The sequence below is a fragment of the Ovis canadensis genome, chromosome 24 (genome assembly GCF_042477335.2).
Source record: "Ovis canadensis isolate MfBH-ARS-UI-01 breed Bighorn chromosome 24, ARS-UI_OviCan_v2, whole genome shotgun sequence".
In the NCBI taxonomy this organism is placed as follows: Eukaryota; Metazoa; Chordata; class Mammalia; order Artiodactyla; family Bovidae; genus Ovis; species Ovis canadensis.
In genome coordinates this window covers 29,455,826-29,467,431 of record NC_091268.1, presented here as the reverse complement: position 1 = coordinate 29,467,431, position 11,606 = coordinate 29,455,826, and the positions used below count along the sequence as shown (strand labels likewise).

Below are 11,606 nucleotides of genomic sequence, written 5' to 3'. Positions count from 1 at the left end.
GTCATCATCTGTGGGACCATATACGGTTTGAAAAACACATTTAGTGTTGCATTTTGTTTTTGCTTTTGGTTGTGCCTTGTGGCTTGCAGGGTCTCAGTTCCCCAACCAGGGACTGAACCTGGGCCGTGGCAGTGACGGCGCAAAGTCCTAAGCACTGGACCACCAGGGAATTCCCATATATTCTAGCAGTTTAAGTAGCTTCTTGAGCTGAGACACTTAAACTCAAGGAAGGAAAAGATAAACATAGAAGACCTATCAAACTCTTCTCATGAACTCATAAACTAAATTAGTACATCATTGCGGTAATTTTCATGGGGTTGTTAGAAGAAGTTATCCTCTAGACATGCAGGAGAAGTTTTAGCAGAAAACTTATACAAAAATAGGATGGGAATTGGACTTGAAGAGGGATTTAGGAATAGCAGACATTTAAAACTTTGGCAATAAAAAAACTCATAGCAGGACCAGAGGTGGCTTTTGAAGATGATAAATTTAAGCTTAGCATATATGTTTGCTTAGTATCAACTAACAGCTTTATAATTAGGTGCAAGAACATATTTGTATATGTCCCACATGCCTGTATGATTATGTAAAATATGATGTGTTCTTTTAACCTAAAGCCAAGTGTACATGAAGGACTAACATTTGTGAGAAGATTCCTTTAAAGGCATTTGGGACAGTGGTTCCCAGCCACTGGGCATTTCATTTTTGTAACAGCCATTCTGCAAGAATTGTGTGTTATTCATTTTTAAAAAATGAAAGTGAGGTAAAACTACCTTTTAAAAAATAGCAATTTTAGAAAACAGTTTTAGATTCACAGCAGAATTGCATGTGAAGTACAGAGTTCTTGCTGCTGCTGCTGCTGCTGCTAAGTCGCTTCAGTCGTGTCCGACTCTGTGCAACCCCATAGATGGCAGCCCACCAGGCTCCACCGTCCCTGGGATTCTTACATACCCCCCAAAGTGGTACACACTCACAGGCTTCCTGTTACCAACATGTCCTCTGAAAGTGGTACATCTCTTACATTCAATGAACCTCCATTGACATATCATTATTACTCAAAGTCCATAGCTGATGGCAGGGTTCACCTTTGGTGGTGTATAGCCTATGGGTATACATGACACTGGGCTTCCCTTGTGGCTCAGCTGATAAAGAATCTTCCTGCAATGCAGGAGACCTGGGTTCGATCCCTGGGTTGGGAAGATCCCCTGGAGAAGGAAAGGCTACCCAGTCCAGTATTCTGGCCTGGAGAATCCCATGGATTATATAGTCCATGGGGTCGCAAAGAGTCGGACACGACTGAGTGACTTCCACTTCACTGCATACATGTCACTACATGCGTCCACCCATCACTACAGTATCAGTAATTTCAGTGCCGTAAAAATCTTCTGCTCTGTCTATTCTTCCTTCCTTTTTCTCCTCTAACTCCTGGCCACCAGTGATCTGTTCATGGTTTCTATAGTTTTACCTTTCCAGAATGTTATATGGTTGGGCTTATACTGTATGTAGCTTTTTTACACTGTTTTCTTTCACTTAGTAATACTCATTTAAGTTTCGTCCATTCTGTTCATGACTTGAAAGCCCATTTCTATTTAGTGCTGAGTAATACTCTGACATCTAAATGCACCACAGTTTATCCGTTCACTTACTTAGAAGGACTTCTCAATTGCTTCCAAGATTTGGCTATTAATGAAGAAAGCTGCTCTAAACAACTGTGCAGGCTTTAGTACAAACATAGGTTTTCAACTCATTTGAGTAAATCCCAAGGAGTGTGATCTCCTAGGTCATATGGTAAGAACACGTTTACTTTTGTAAGAAACCATAAAACGATTTTTATTGAGAATTTTAGGACTTTCCTGATGGAAGTAGAGAATCCAAAGTTACCAGGACACTAGAGGTGGAAATCAACAATAAAGGAAAGGAGCACTGCAAGATTAAACTATGCAATTTAGTCTTGAACCTGGAGAAGCGTGGGGGCCATAATGCCTGAAAGGAAGAGCTTGTGTGCCCGGGCAGAACCATGCTTGTGGTCAGGGAAGATGGCCCTTTATTCACAAGAAGGCAGAGTCCTGTGCAGATCTTGAGCTGGATAACCTGACTGCTGATGTTGTCAATCATTGTGAACCACATGCAGGAGCCACGCATCAACCCAGTCTTTGAAGTTATTAAAAACTGGAGAGACTCCCACTTGCACTTTCAAATTTTTTGAATCTAGTAGTAAAGTCAAAGCTATTTGATTAAAAAAAAAAAAAAAAAGACTCTAAAAGAGAGGAATTTCCCCACTGCCATCTTGTTCCATGAGTTCATGGAAACTCCCAGGACACGCCACCTCACAGGAGCCATGCCAAAGAAACTTACTTGACAGCCCTTAGTCAGTCACAGTTATGTTTTTTGAAAGTAATTTTTTTCCCTCTCAACCTTTAACTGGCTTTTTGAGCCATGAGAAATAAAACGAAGGCATCTGATTTTGAAGAGTCAAACATCTGAGCTGCATTAGATAGACATTGAATGACGACTCTTATGTGGCCACACTGTTCCTGAGGACTTCTAGAATGTACCAGAAATGCCTTCCCCATGTTGAGGCAAAGATTCTGACCATCTCTGCTTTTCTTTGAGAAACACAGGCTCAGAGGGGTTCACTGACAATCCCGTGGCCCCCTGCCTGGTGCTTAGCAGATCATGAGTTCACACCCTCAGACTTCTCTACTTACGCTGGACTCCATCACACAGCAGGGTGGGAGTTCCTGCTCCATCATTAGCTAGCTGTGCTAAATTGGCTGGTTATTTCACTCACCAAACCTGGTTCCTCCACAGCAAAATGAGAAGAAAAATGTTTAAGCACATACCTCATAGGGTTATTATAAAGACTAGGTGAGGTAATGTAGTGCAATTCAGTGTCTGTTAGAAAGCCTTCATTTATTAATAACTTAGTATAATAATTCTCTTTTAAAAGTTACCAAGTTCTTTAAAGAATCAGATGCACCGCTTTGGAATACCAATGTGAATGCCTCTGGAAACGGGCCGGTTTTCACTCTGAGGTCAGCGAGTTGGACTCTCACAGCCTGCTCTGGATTATCTTTCCAGCATGTGAAGGAGATGATCAGCTTCAGTTTTTTCCCCTTCCCCTTCTCTGCTCCACATCAGCTCTGTACTAACACAGGGACAGTTTCCACTCCTTTTACAGTGTAGACATTACGAGGCACATGGGGAAGCTGCCCATTCATCACTTTCTGAAGAACTTTACCCCTGACATCCCAGCCAGCTGAATGCTGGCTGTTGCAGACTCTGACAGGCCCATTATGTAGGGTGGAGAGCTGGGCCTGGGTGTTTTCAGGGTGGAAAGCAGGCAAGATGTTGGAGGGATGAGGACGGGTCAGAGAGGATCTGAGATGCAGAACTGCAGAGGGGGCTGGCAGCCCGCGGGAAATAGCAGGCAGGACAGGCTTTCATCATTACAAGGTCCTCTAGGCCAAATGCAACTCTGCTTGGTTTCATGTTTGTTTTGAATAATAACAGCTAACATGAAGCATTTTACATGGATATATGTTCATTTGGGGCTTCCCTGGTGGCTCAAACAGTAAAGAATCTGCCTGCAATTCAGGAGACCTGGGTTCAGTTCCCGGGTCGGGAAGATCCCGTAGGAGAGGGCATGGCAACCCATTCTGGTATTCTTGCCTGGAGAATTCCATGGAAAGAGGAGCCTGGTCCTCTTAGCCTGTAGAGGGCTACAGTCCATAGGGTCACAAAGAGTTGGACACAATTGAGTGACTAACACAGACACATGTTCATTTTACATGGATCTTCTCAAGGACCATTTACAAACAGCTGGGAAGTGAAGAAGTGACTGCTGTTCTTCCCATTATACAGGTAGGGAAACTGAGGCACCAGGTCAAACAACTAGAAAATGGCACTGGCAGATTCCAACTAACCTTAGTGGGGGTCTTTAGCCTCAAGGCTAATTCTTCTGGGCATTTCCCCTTAATGCCCCTCAGGAAGTAAATCTTGGCAGCTGTGGCCCTCAGACTCAGCAGAGGGTTCAGGCAAAACTCTTCACTCCTCCAGGTCCTCAGTTTTCTCACCTGCAAAATGGGGGCACTAATAAAGGCCTCACCATCACCTGGCCTGGTGGCAGAGGAGAGTTTGCTGGGTAAGATGGGGGCGAGTACCAAGCACAGAGCCGTATCAGGGTCTTCCAACATCTTTAACCCCCTCAGCAAACCCTCTGGCTTAAGCAGCTAGGACCAACGTGGGACTTGGGGGGCCACCTCCTTCTGACTCAGCCGCAAGCAGAGGGGTCCCCCTCCCACCCCACTGCCCTCAGATGCCGCCCCCCCAACCCCCGCAGGGCGCCGGGAGGCCGCTCGGCACCATATTTAGTCAGGGGGAGCGGGCAGCCCCGAGCTGGTATGCAGCGCTGGGAATTCCTGCAGGAAGGAGCCTGTGCCTGCCCTTTTTGGGTTGTCTCCCGCCCAGCGCCCCCCGCCGCCCGCCGCTCCCGCCCGGGGTGGGAGGACCGGCCGGGAACCTAGGAGTCCGGCCGGGCGGGGAGCGGGGCGCCCAGCTGCCCGTGGGTCCCCGGGCTGGCGCAGGGCCAGCCCAACGCTGCGGCTTCCTTTTATGGCCTGTGTGCGTGCGTGTGACAGGAGAGAGATGGGGGGAGAAAGGGAGGGCGATCTGGAGCCAGAGACACAGGGACCAGAGACAGACAGAGACAGAGAGACAGGAAGAGACAGCCATGGGAAGAGTGACGGAGACACACAGAATGAAAGAAAGGCAGAACAAGACAGACAAACGGTGACGGAGAAACCCGGTGTCAGACACACACAAGGGGGTGGGTGCGACACGGGGGGTAAGGGAGTGCTACTGAGAGGGACAGAGACAGGGAGAAAGCTTTCAGGCAGCTTCATTTGCAAGAATTTCTTGGGGCGGGGAGGAGCAGGAGGAGGGAGCTTTCAAAGAGCAGGGAGGCACCCACATTCTCCTTGGATCCTGACATGCACCTTGCAAATTACATAATTACCGCACACATACTTCAGCTTCAAATACGGAGGCTCAGAGAGGGGAAGTGACTTGCCTGAGGTCACACAGCCAGCGAATGGTACACCCAGTGCCTGAAGTCACAACAGTTGGGCTTTTTTTTTTTTTTTTTTCGCTTGTGGGTGGAAGTGGCGATGCCAAGGCCAAGTTGGGAAAAGTAAAAACTTCCCCTTTCCGCACAATTCCCAGCAGAGTTGGGGGCTCCTGCCTTGTACTTTGCAAAGTTCAGAAAATCCCCTTTCCCTGCCCGTCTCGCAGCATAGCCAGCCCGTTTCCAGGCAATAGGGACGAAAAAACTGGGGAGCGGGGAGAGGTGTCGACTCTGACCCCCACAGCTCCTCCCTTGCGGAAGAAGCGGTTAAAGCCTGCGCGGCTGGAACTGACTCAAGGAAGAAATTCTCAAGCATCCCCTAGAGACGCCGAGTGCTCTCCACCCGTTTCTCTAGGGACCCGAGTCTCCGCGACTGTCCGAGAGCCGGGGTTAGAAAGCCCCGAACGCCTCTGCCCGCTGCGCCCTTCCCAGGGGCCCCCACCCGGTGCGCCCCTTTACGGGCGTCGCGGCCGGAGCGCGCCAGGCCTGGACCAGAGCGGCGTTTTTCGGGCCCTGCAGGGGGCGCTGCGGAGGGAGCAGCGCGGGACCCATCCCCACCCCGCCCTCCTCGGCTGCCTCCCCTTTCCCACCCGCGGGCAGCTCCGGGTCTATAAAAAGAGGCGTCCCGGGCGAGCGCGGAGATTTGGACGCCCCTGCCTGGGAGGTGTACCAGATCTGAGCTCTCCGTCAAGTTTCTTCTCCGCTCTCCCCCCCAGTTGGAGATCTGTAAGTATGTGTTCCTGCGGGGGACGAAGTTGAGTCGGGGGTTACAGGATCCTGCAGGGCATCCTATAGGGGCTGGGGAACCATGAGGCGCATCTGTTGGCCATCCTCTTAAGGACCATTGGGGAGGGGCTGAGGGGTCACAATTTTCATTTCTCTCTGCCCCGTCATCCTATTCCCCAAACCAGCATCTCCCAAGGTAGTCAATGAGAAGTACCCCCTTGGGGGTACTTATTAAAGATAATGCCTAGGCCCATCTCCGGTTACTTTAGAATCTTCGGAAAAACTGCACTCTGGGTATATGAGTCCCAGATGATTTTTGTTATGAGGAGACTCTGGGAGATACACTGCCTTGGAAATATCAAAGATCCAGCTTCCACTGAAAAGTCATTTCCTATCTCAAAGGCAGGCAATGTGTGGCTCCAAGCGGAGTTGGAAGCATCAGTTTAAAAAACCATGGGCAGAAGGGGGAGTGTTTTTCCCCAGTCTAAAGCAGCAGTCCCAACCTTTTTGGCATCCCCATGGAAGACAGTGTTTGATGGACCAGGGTAGGGGATGGTTTCAGGATGATTCAATCACATCGCATTGATTGTGCACTTTATTTCTATTATTATTACATCAGCTCCACCTCAGATCATCAGGCATTAGATGCTGGAGGTTGGGGGACCCCTGCTCTAGAAGATGCGCTGCTGATAAGCCTTGAATGATACTCTGATCATGATCCATTTTTAAAGCTTGATTTTCTTCCAGACACACACACCACCACCCCCCCCCCTCCAAATTTTTAAAAATCTTATCCAGGTTGACCCCAGGGGCCTCAAATACTCAGATGCCAAAGCCCGCACTTGCTTACAGAGTCTGCAAGTGCATTAGGTAAGATGGGGCTGGGCTTTCCTGCAGAACACCATGTTGCTCTCGTGTCCCACCAAGTGGGCAAAGTGAGAGAAAGTGGCCGCCACCTGTTGTCTGTTCTCTGTCTGCACTGAGAGCTGATGGGGATTTGGCTGCCTGAGGAAAGGCAGCATTCAAAACTGCGCTCATCAAGAAGTAAAATCAAATATTGAGAAACCCCGAGAAAGGGAGCATTTAGTACAGTATTAAGAACAAATAGATTAAATTGCAAACTGACCATTATATACAGAGAAAGAGCTTGCAGAAGCTGAGCTGAAAGTCATTAGATAGCAGTGGGTGAAACAAGACATTGAAGACCCGTGGAAGTGCAGTTTCCTTGGTGCTTTCCCATTGAGATAAACTACCATTGACGGAGTGCTTATGTGCCAGGCACTGTAGCAGTGTTTGACTTCATTGACCTCATTTAGTCATTGCAACATTTAAAGGGAGGCATTGTGATGCCTGTTTAGTATACAAGATAACTGAGGCTCAGAGAGTTTAAGTAATTTGCCCAATGTCACACAGCTTACAAGTGGTGGATCCCATTCCTGCCAATTCTATACCCCTGACCCCACCAACTTTTTTCTTTACCATGAACAAAAACTTTGTTGGAATCAGGTTTCTGATGGGACCAGATGCGACCAGTAGGGCAAGTGTTTATCATCTCTTTGAAGAAAATATAAACTGACCTTTTGCAAATTTTAAATAAAATGCACTGTTTGTCCCCTGGTGGTGTGGTCATCTAGTTGACTAGATTAGATGGGCTGCCATCCCCAGAGTCCAAAAGGTGAACTAGCTGGGCCTTCCTCAAGAAGCTTTTAGGGCTGGTAAACACCGTGTGTTTTATTATCATGTCTGAAATAGACATGTTATTCCGTACAAGGTATTTGTTATGGATTTGTTATCGTTACTTTTCTGTGTGAGGGCTGAGATTGAGGCAAACATGCCCATTTATGGTAGCGTTTTCCATGAGGCTATCCCCAGCCCCCTCGCAAATTAGCCCTGTATTACAGCTTTGTTGGTCCTGCCCCTGGGGATTTCTCTGCCCTTGTCCTTTCCGTTTGGGAACAAGTTGGGGAGTCCGGAGAGGAAGACATTTGGGAGAAGAGGGGGATTACCTTCTCCTGCTCTCTTTTGTTTTGAAGTTTTATTTTTGGGGTGGGAAAGTGGTCTTCTCCTTTCCTCAGCATATTGAATCCAAACAGGTGAATTTTTTGCTGTAGGCACAACCATGTAACTCTAAACTCAGATACACATTAGATTTTTCTGGCAAACCACACCCAATTTTAAATTCACCAAAATCCAAGAATGTCACAAGCAAATGTAGAAATCATCCATGTTATCCTTCCCAAACCTCAGTTTTCTCATCTGTAAAATGGGGCTAATGAGACTAGCTAACATCTGTTGAGTGCTTTTGCTGGGACACCATGCTGAATCTGTTATAGGCATCTTGTTAGTAAGTCTTCACAACAGCTCTTTGGAGTGGATGCTGTTATTATTGGTCCTGTTTCACAAATGTGGAGACTGAATAACTTGCTCAAGATAGCTTGAGCTAGCCAATGAGGAAGACAAGATTTTACAAAACTAGCTCTTTCAAGACTTCAGTGCCTATGGAATTGCCCTGCTGGGAGGATTCAAGGGGATCATGCATAAGAAGGATTTAGCATCGTGCTTGGCCCCTGGTGAACTTCTGTGGATGGTTATTTATACATAACAAGACCTTAAGGATTTTGCTCAGTGTTGCCCAGCAGGTACTTGGTAGAACCAAGAAACCTACGGTGTAGTCTTTCCATAAAAGAGAAACCTGCCCTTAAATTTCTTTTCTTGTCATCTCTTTTCATAAACTCAGTTCCTATTTGGGTAAAGGTGGTGATTAGAATCTTCTGCACTAATATAGATATATTTCCTCGCCTGTGTCAGGAACATTACCGGGTATATTGGCCCAGGTATTTTGTGATTTGTGTAGGATCTCTATGGTGTCCTTGAAGAGCTCACCTGTGAGTGGGAGGAGCCTGTTTGTGAGTGGGAGTCACCTTCCAAGGTGACTCCTTTGATCCCTGGGGTCTCTTCCCTTCACTCTGACCATCAAACGCATTTAACCATGGCCACACTGTGGGAGAAAGGCTGAGTCTGCAAAAGGCTACGTAGGAATTTGAAGGAACTTTTTGTTTTGCTTTGTTGGAGAATAGTTGACTTTGAAGGAAATTTTGTAAGGGGTCAGATGATAAAGAAGCTAGCATTGCCTCTTGTTCCTGCAGAGGAAGTCAGGTGTCTCTGAACCACATCAGTGATTCAGAGGTGAAAGAGGAATGGTCCTCATCAAAGTCCCTAAGAAAGGGCCATGGGCTTGCCTCTTGTTCACCTGTACAGGCTTGAACTTCCCCTCCGCTGGTGAAGCAGGCAGCAAATGATACAGAATCTCGGAAGAGTTCTGTATCCCTCAGAGTCTGAGACCACTGGGGGTGGTTATAACCCTTCCCTGGTCTCCATGTAGAATGCCTCTCCAGTAGAATTCCTGAACTTCTTTGTCCTTCCCTGCCTCTCCACTCTTCCCCATCTTTAGATATAACCGTTGTTAATGTATTCTTGAGCATCTTTCGAAAACTTTTCTACGTCAGATCTTCCTTTTTTATACAAATATTGTTGGCTTTATAAATTAGCTGTTTTTTCACTTAATTGCATGTTTTTAACTTTCTATATCAGCATATTGTGGTGTTTTAAAATCACCTGCGTAATATTCTATTATATGGAAGTGTAGCATCTAATCAAGGAGTCAGGGAAAGACTCTGATGTGGGGAAAGACTGAAGGTAAAAGGAGAAAGGGGCGAAAGAGGATGAGATGGTTAGATAGCATCACTGACTCAAAGGACATGAATTTGAGCAAACTCCAGGAGATAGTGAAGGACAGGGAAACTTGGCATGCTGCAGTCTATGGGGTTGCAAAGAGTTGGACATGACTTAATGACTAAATAACAAAATAGCGTCTTACTACAACAACCTCTTATTGAAATTTACCAGCTTCATTCCACATATAAACAGGGCTTCAGGGACCATCTTTGTGTATCTATTTATATCTAATTATATGAGTTTATCTGCAGGATAAATTCCCAGCAATGCTATTTGCTAAGTTAGAGAGCATGCACATTTTAAATGGATAGATATTGCTAAACAGTCCTCTAAAGACATTGTCGATTTAAATTTCTAATGGACACATAGGAGACTACATGTATTTTAAGCTGTGCTAAGCCAGAGTTGCAAGAAACAAGACACAATGGGGCTTTTAGGACCAGAAATGGTCAGTTCTCTCTATCCTCAAAGCATCCTCGGTGGGATTCACCAGACCTCTTGCTGACCAAGTTCTCTTGGTAGGGAGGAAAAATTAATTTAGCTTTGATAATTGTAAGAACTTCCTTCTGGGGGTACTTTAAAAACAGTATGCAAATGGGTTAGGCAGATATCAGAAAGGGGTGCAGCTATGGCAAAGCCTCACAAGGACAAGTCCATGCAAGGAAGCCAAGCAAGGAGGACACTTCCTGCTTGGATCAGGTGTCAGATCTGGGTTCCAATCCTGGCTCCAACTTTTACAAGCAAAAGCCTTTACTTTCTGGGACCTCCATGGCCTTATAGGAATAATCAATAAAGCCTACCTCATGTATTAGAAAACATAGCAAGATGGTATATATAATAAATAGTCTAGCTTGATGTCCCATGAATAGAAAGGGGAATAAAGGCTTCCCAGGTGGCGCTAGTATTAAAGAACCAGCCTGCCAATGCAGGAGATATAAGAGACGCCAGTTTGATCCCTGGGTTGGGAAGATCCCCTGGAAGGAGGCATGGCAACCCACTCTGGTATTCTTGCTTGGAGAATCCCGTGGACAGAGGAGCCTGGTGGCTACAGTCCGTAGGTCTACAAAGAGTCGGAGACAGCTGAGCGACTTAGCACACATAGCACAGTGATAACAGTGCCTGTTATTAATGACAAATTAAGAGTCCCGGTTGTTCATAGTGACAGTTTGGGGCCTGGAGATCTGGTGCATCTGGGGGCCAGCCCCTCCCCCTGCTTCCCTCTCCACACTGACTCCTCCCTCACCTGGACCAGGTCTTGACCTAGTTTCTTCTCTGCAGAGATCCTGTCTACTGGTGGTCTGTATTCTAGATCAGGCCCCAAAGGTTTTCATTTTGCCTGCATGGCATTTGAAACATGCACTGATTTCCTTTAGGGATGGATATGATGGCTCAGACAGTAAAAGATCCATCTGCAATCCAGGAGACCTGGGTTTGATCCCTGAGTCGGGAAGATCCCCTGGAGAAGGGAATGGCTACCTACTCCAGTATTCTTGCCTGGAGAATCCAATGGACAGAGGAACCTGGCGGGCTACAGTCCATGGGGTCGCAAAAGAGTCAGACCTGAATGAATGACTTCACTTTCACTTTCATTTCATACCTAAATGCAGACTTCCAAGTCTGTTGGATATCTGGCAGTGCAGGGCCCACATCCTCACTCAGACACCCCAGCAGAGCTAGGAAGCTGCCCTGTCTCCTCTGGACAGAGCACAGGGCTCTGTCCAGCCACCTCCAGCCTGGGTCACTTTGCATTGCTTACCTGACCCCGGCGACATTTGAGTTGGTGTCTCTGGTCCAAAATCTTGGCAGTAAAATACTGAGCGTAGCTGTTAACTAGGGCTGATGACATGCAAATCCTGTTACAGTTTACTCTGGGGGATTTTATTCATTTTTCAATAATACAGAAGCAGAAGGGGCAAGATCTTTTACCCCTGAGTTCCTCTGGGGAAGATAAAACCAATGCTAAAACAAGCTGAAATAGCTAAACATTCTCAGTTGGTCCAACTCCAACCTTTTTGATCTG

At 46.7% G+C, this 11,606-nt stretch overlaps 1 protein-coding gene across 4 annotated transcripts in view; it reads left to right on the top strand.

The window, feature by feature from the left end:
• The first annotated feature begins 4,700 nt into the window (after positions 1-4,700).
• The window catches only part of MYH11 (myosin heavy chain 11), a 128,252-nt gene continuing 121,346 nt past the window's right edge, over positions 4,701-11,606 (top strand). For 2 of the 4 annotated variants that reach the window (XM_069570191.1, XM_069570194.1), the window contains exon 1: positions 4,701-5,851. The gene's annotated coding sequence lies outside the window, so the exon portion shown is untranslated. The remainder of the gene's footprint in view (positions 5,852-11,606) is intronic. The other 2 variants (XM_069570190.1, XM_069570192.1) reach the window with 1 other exon arrangement.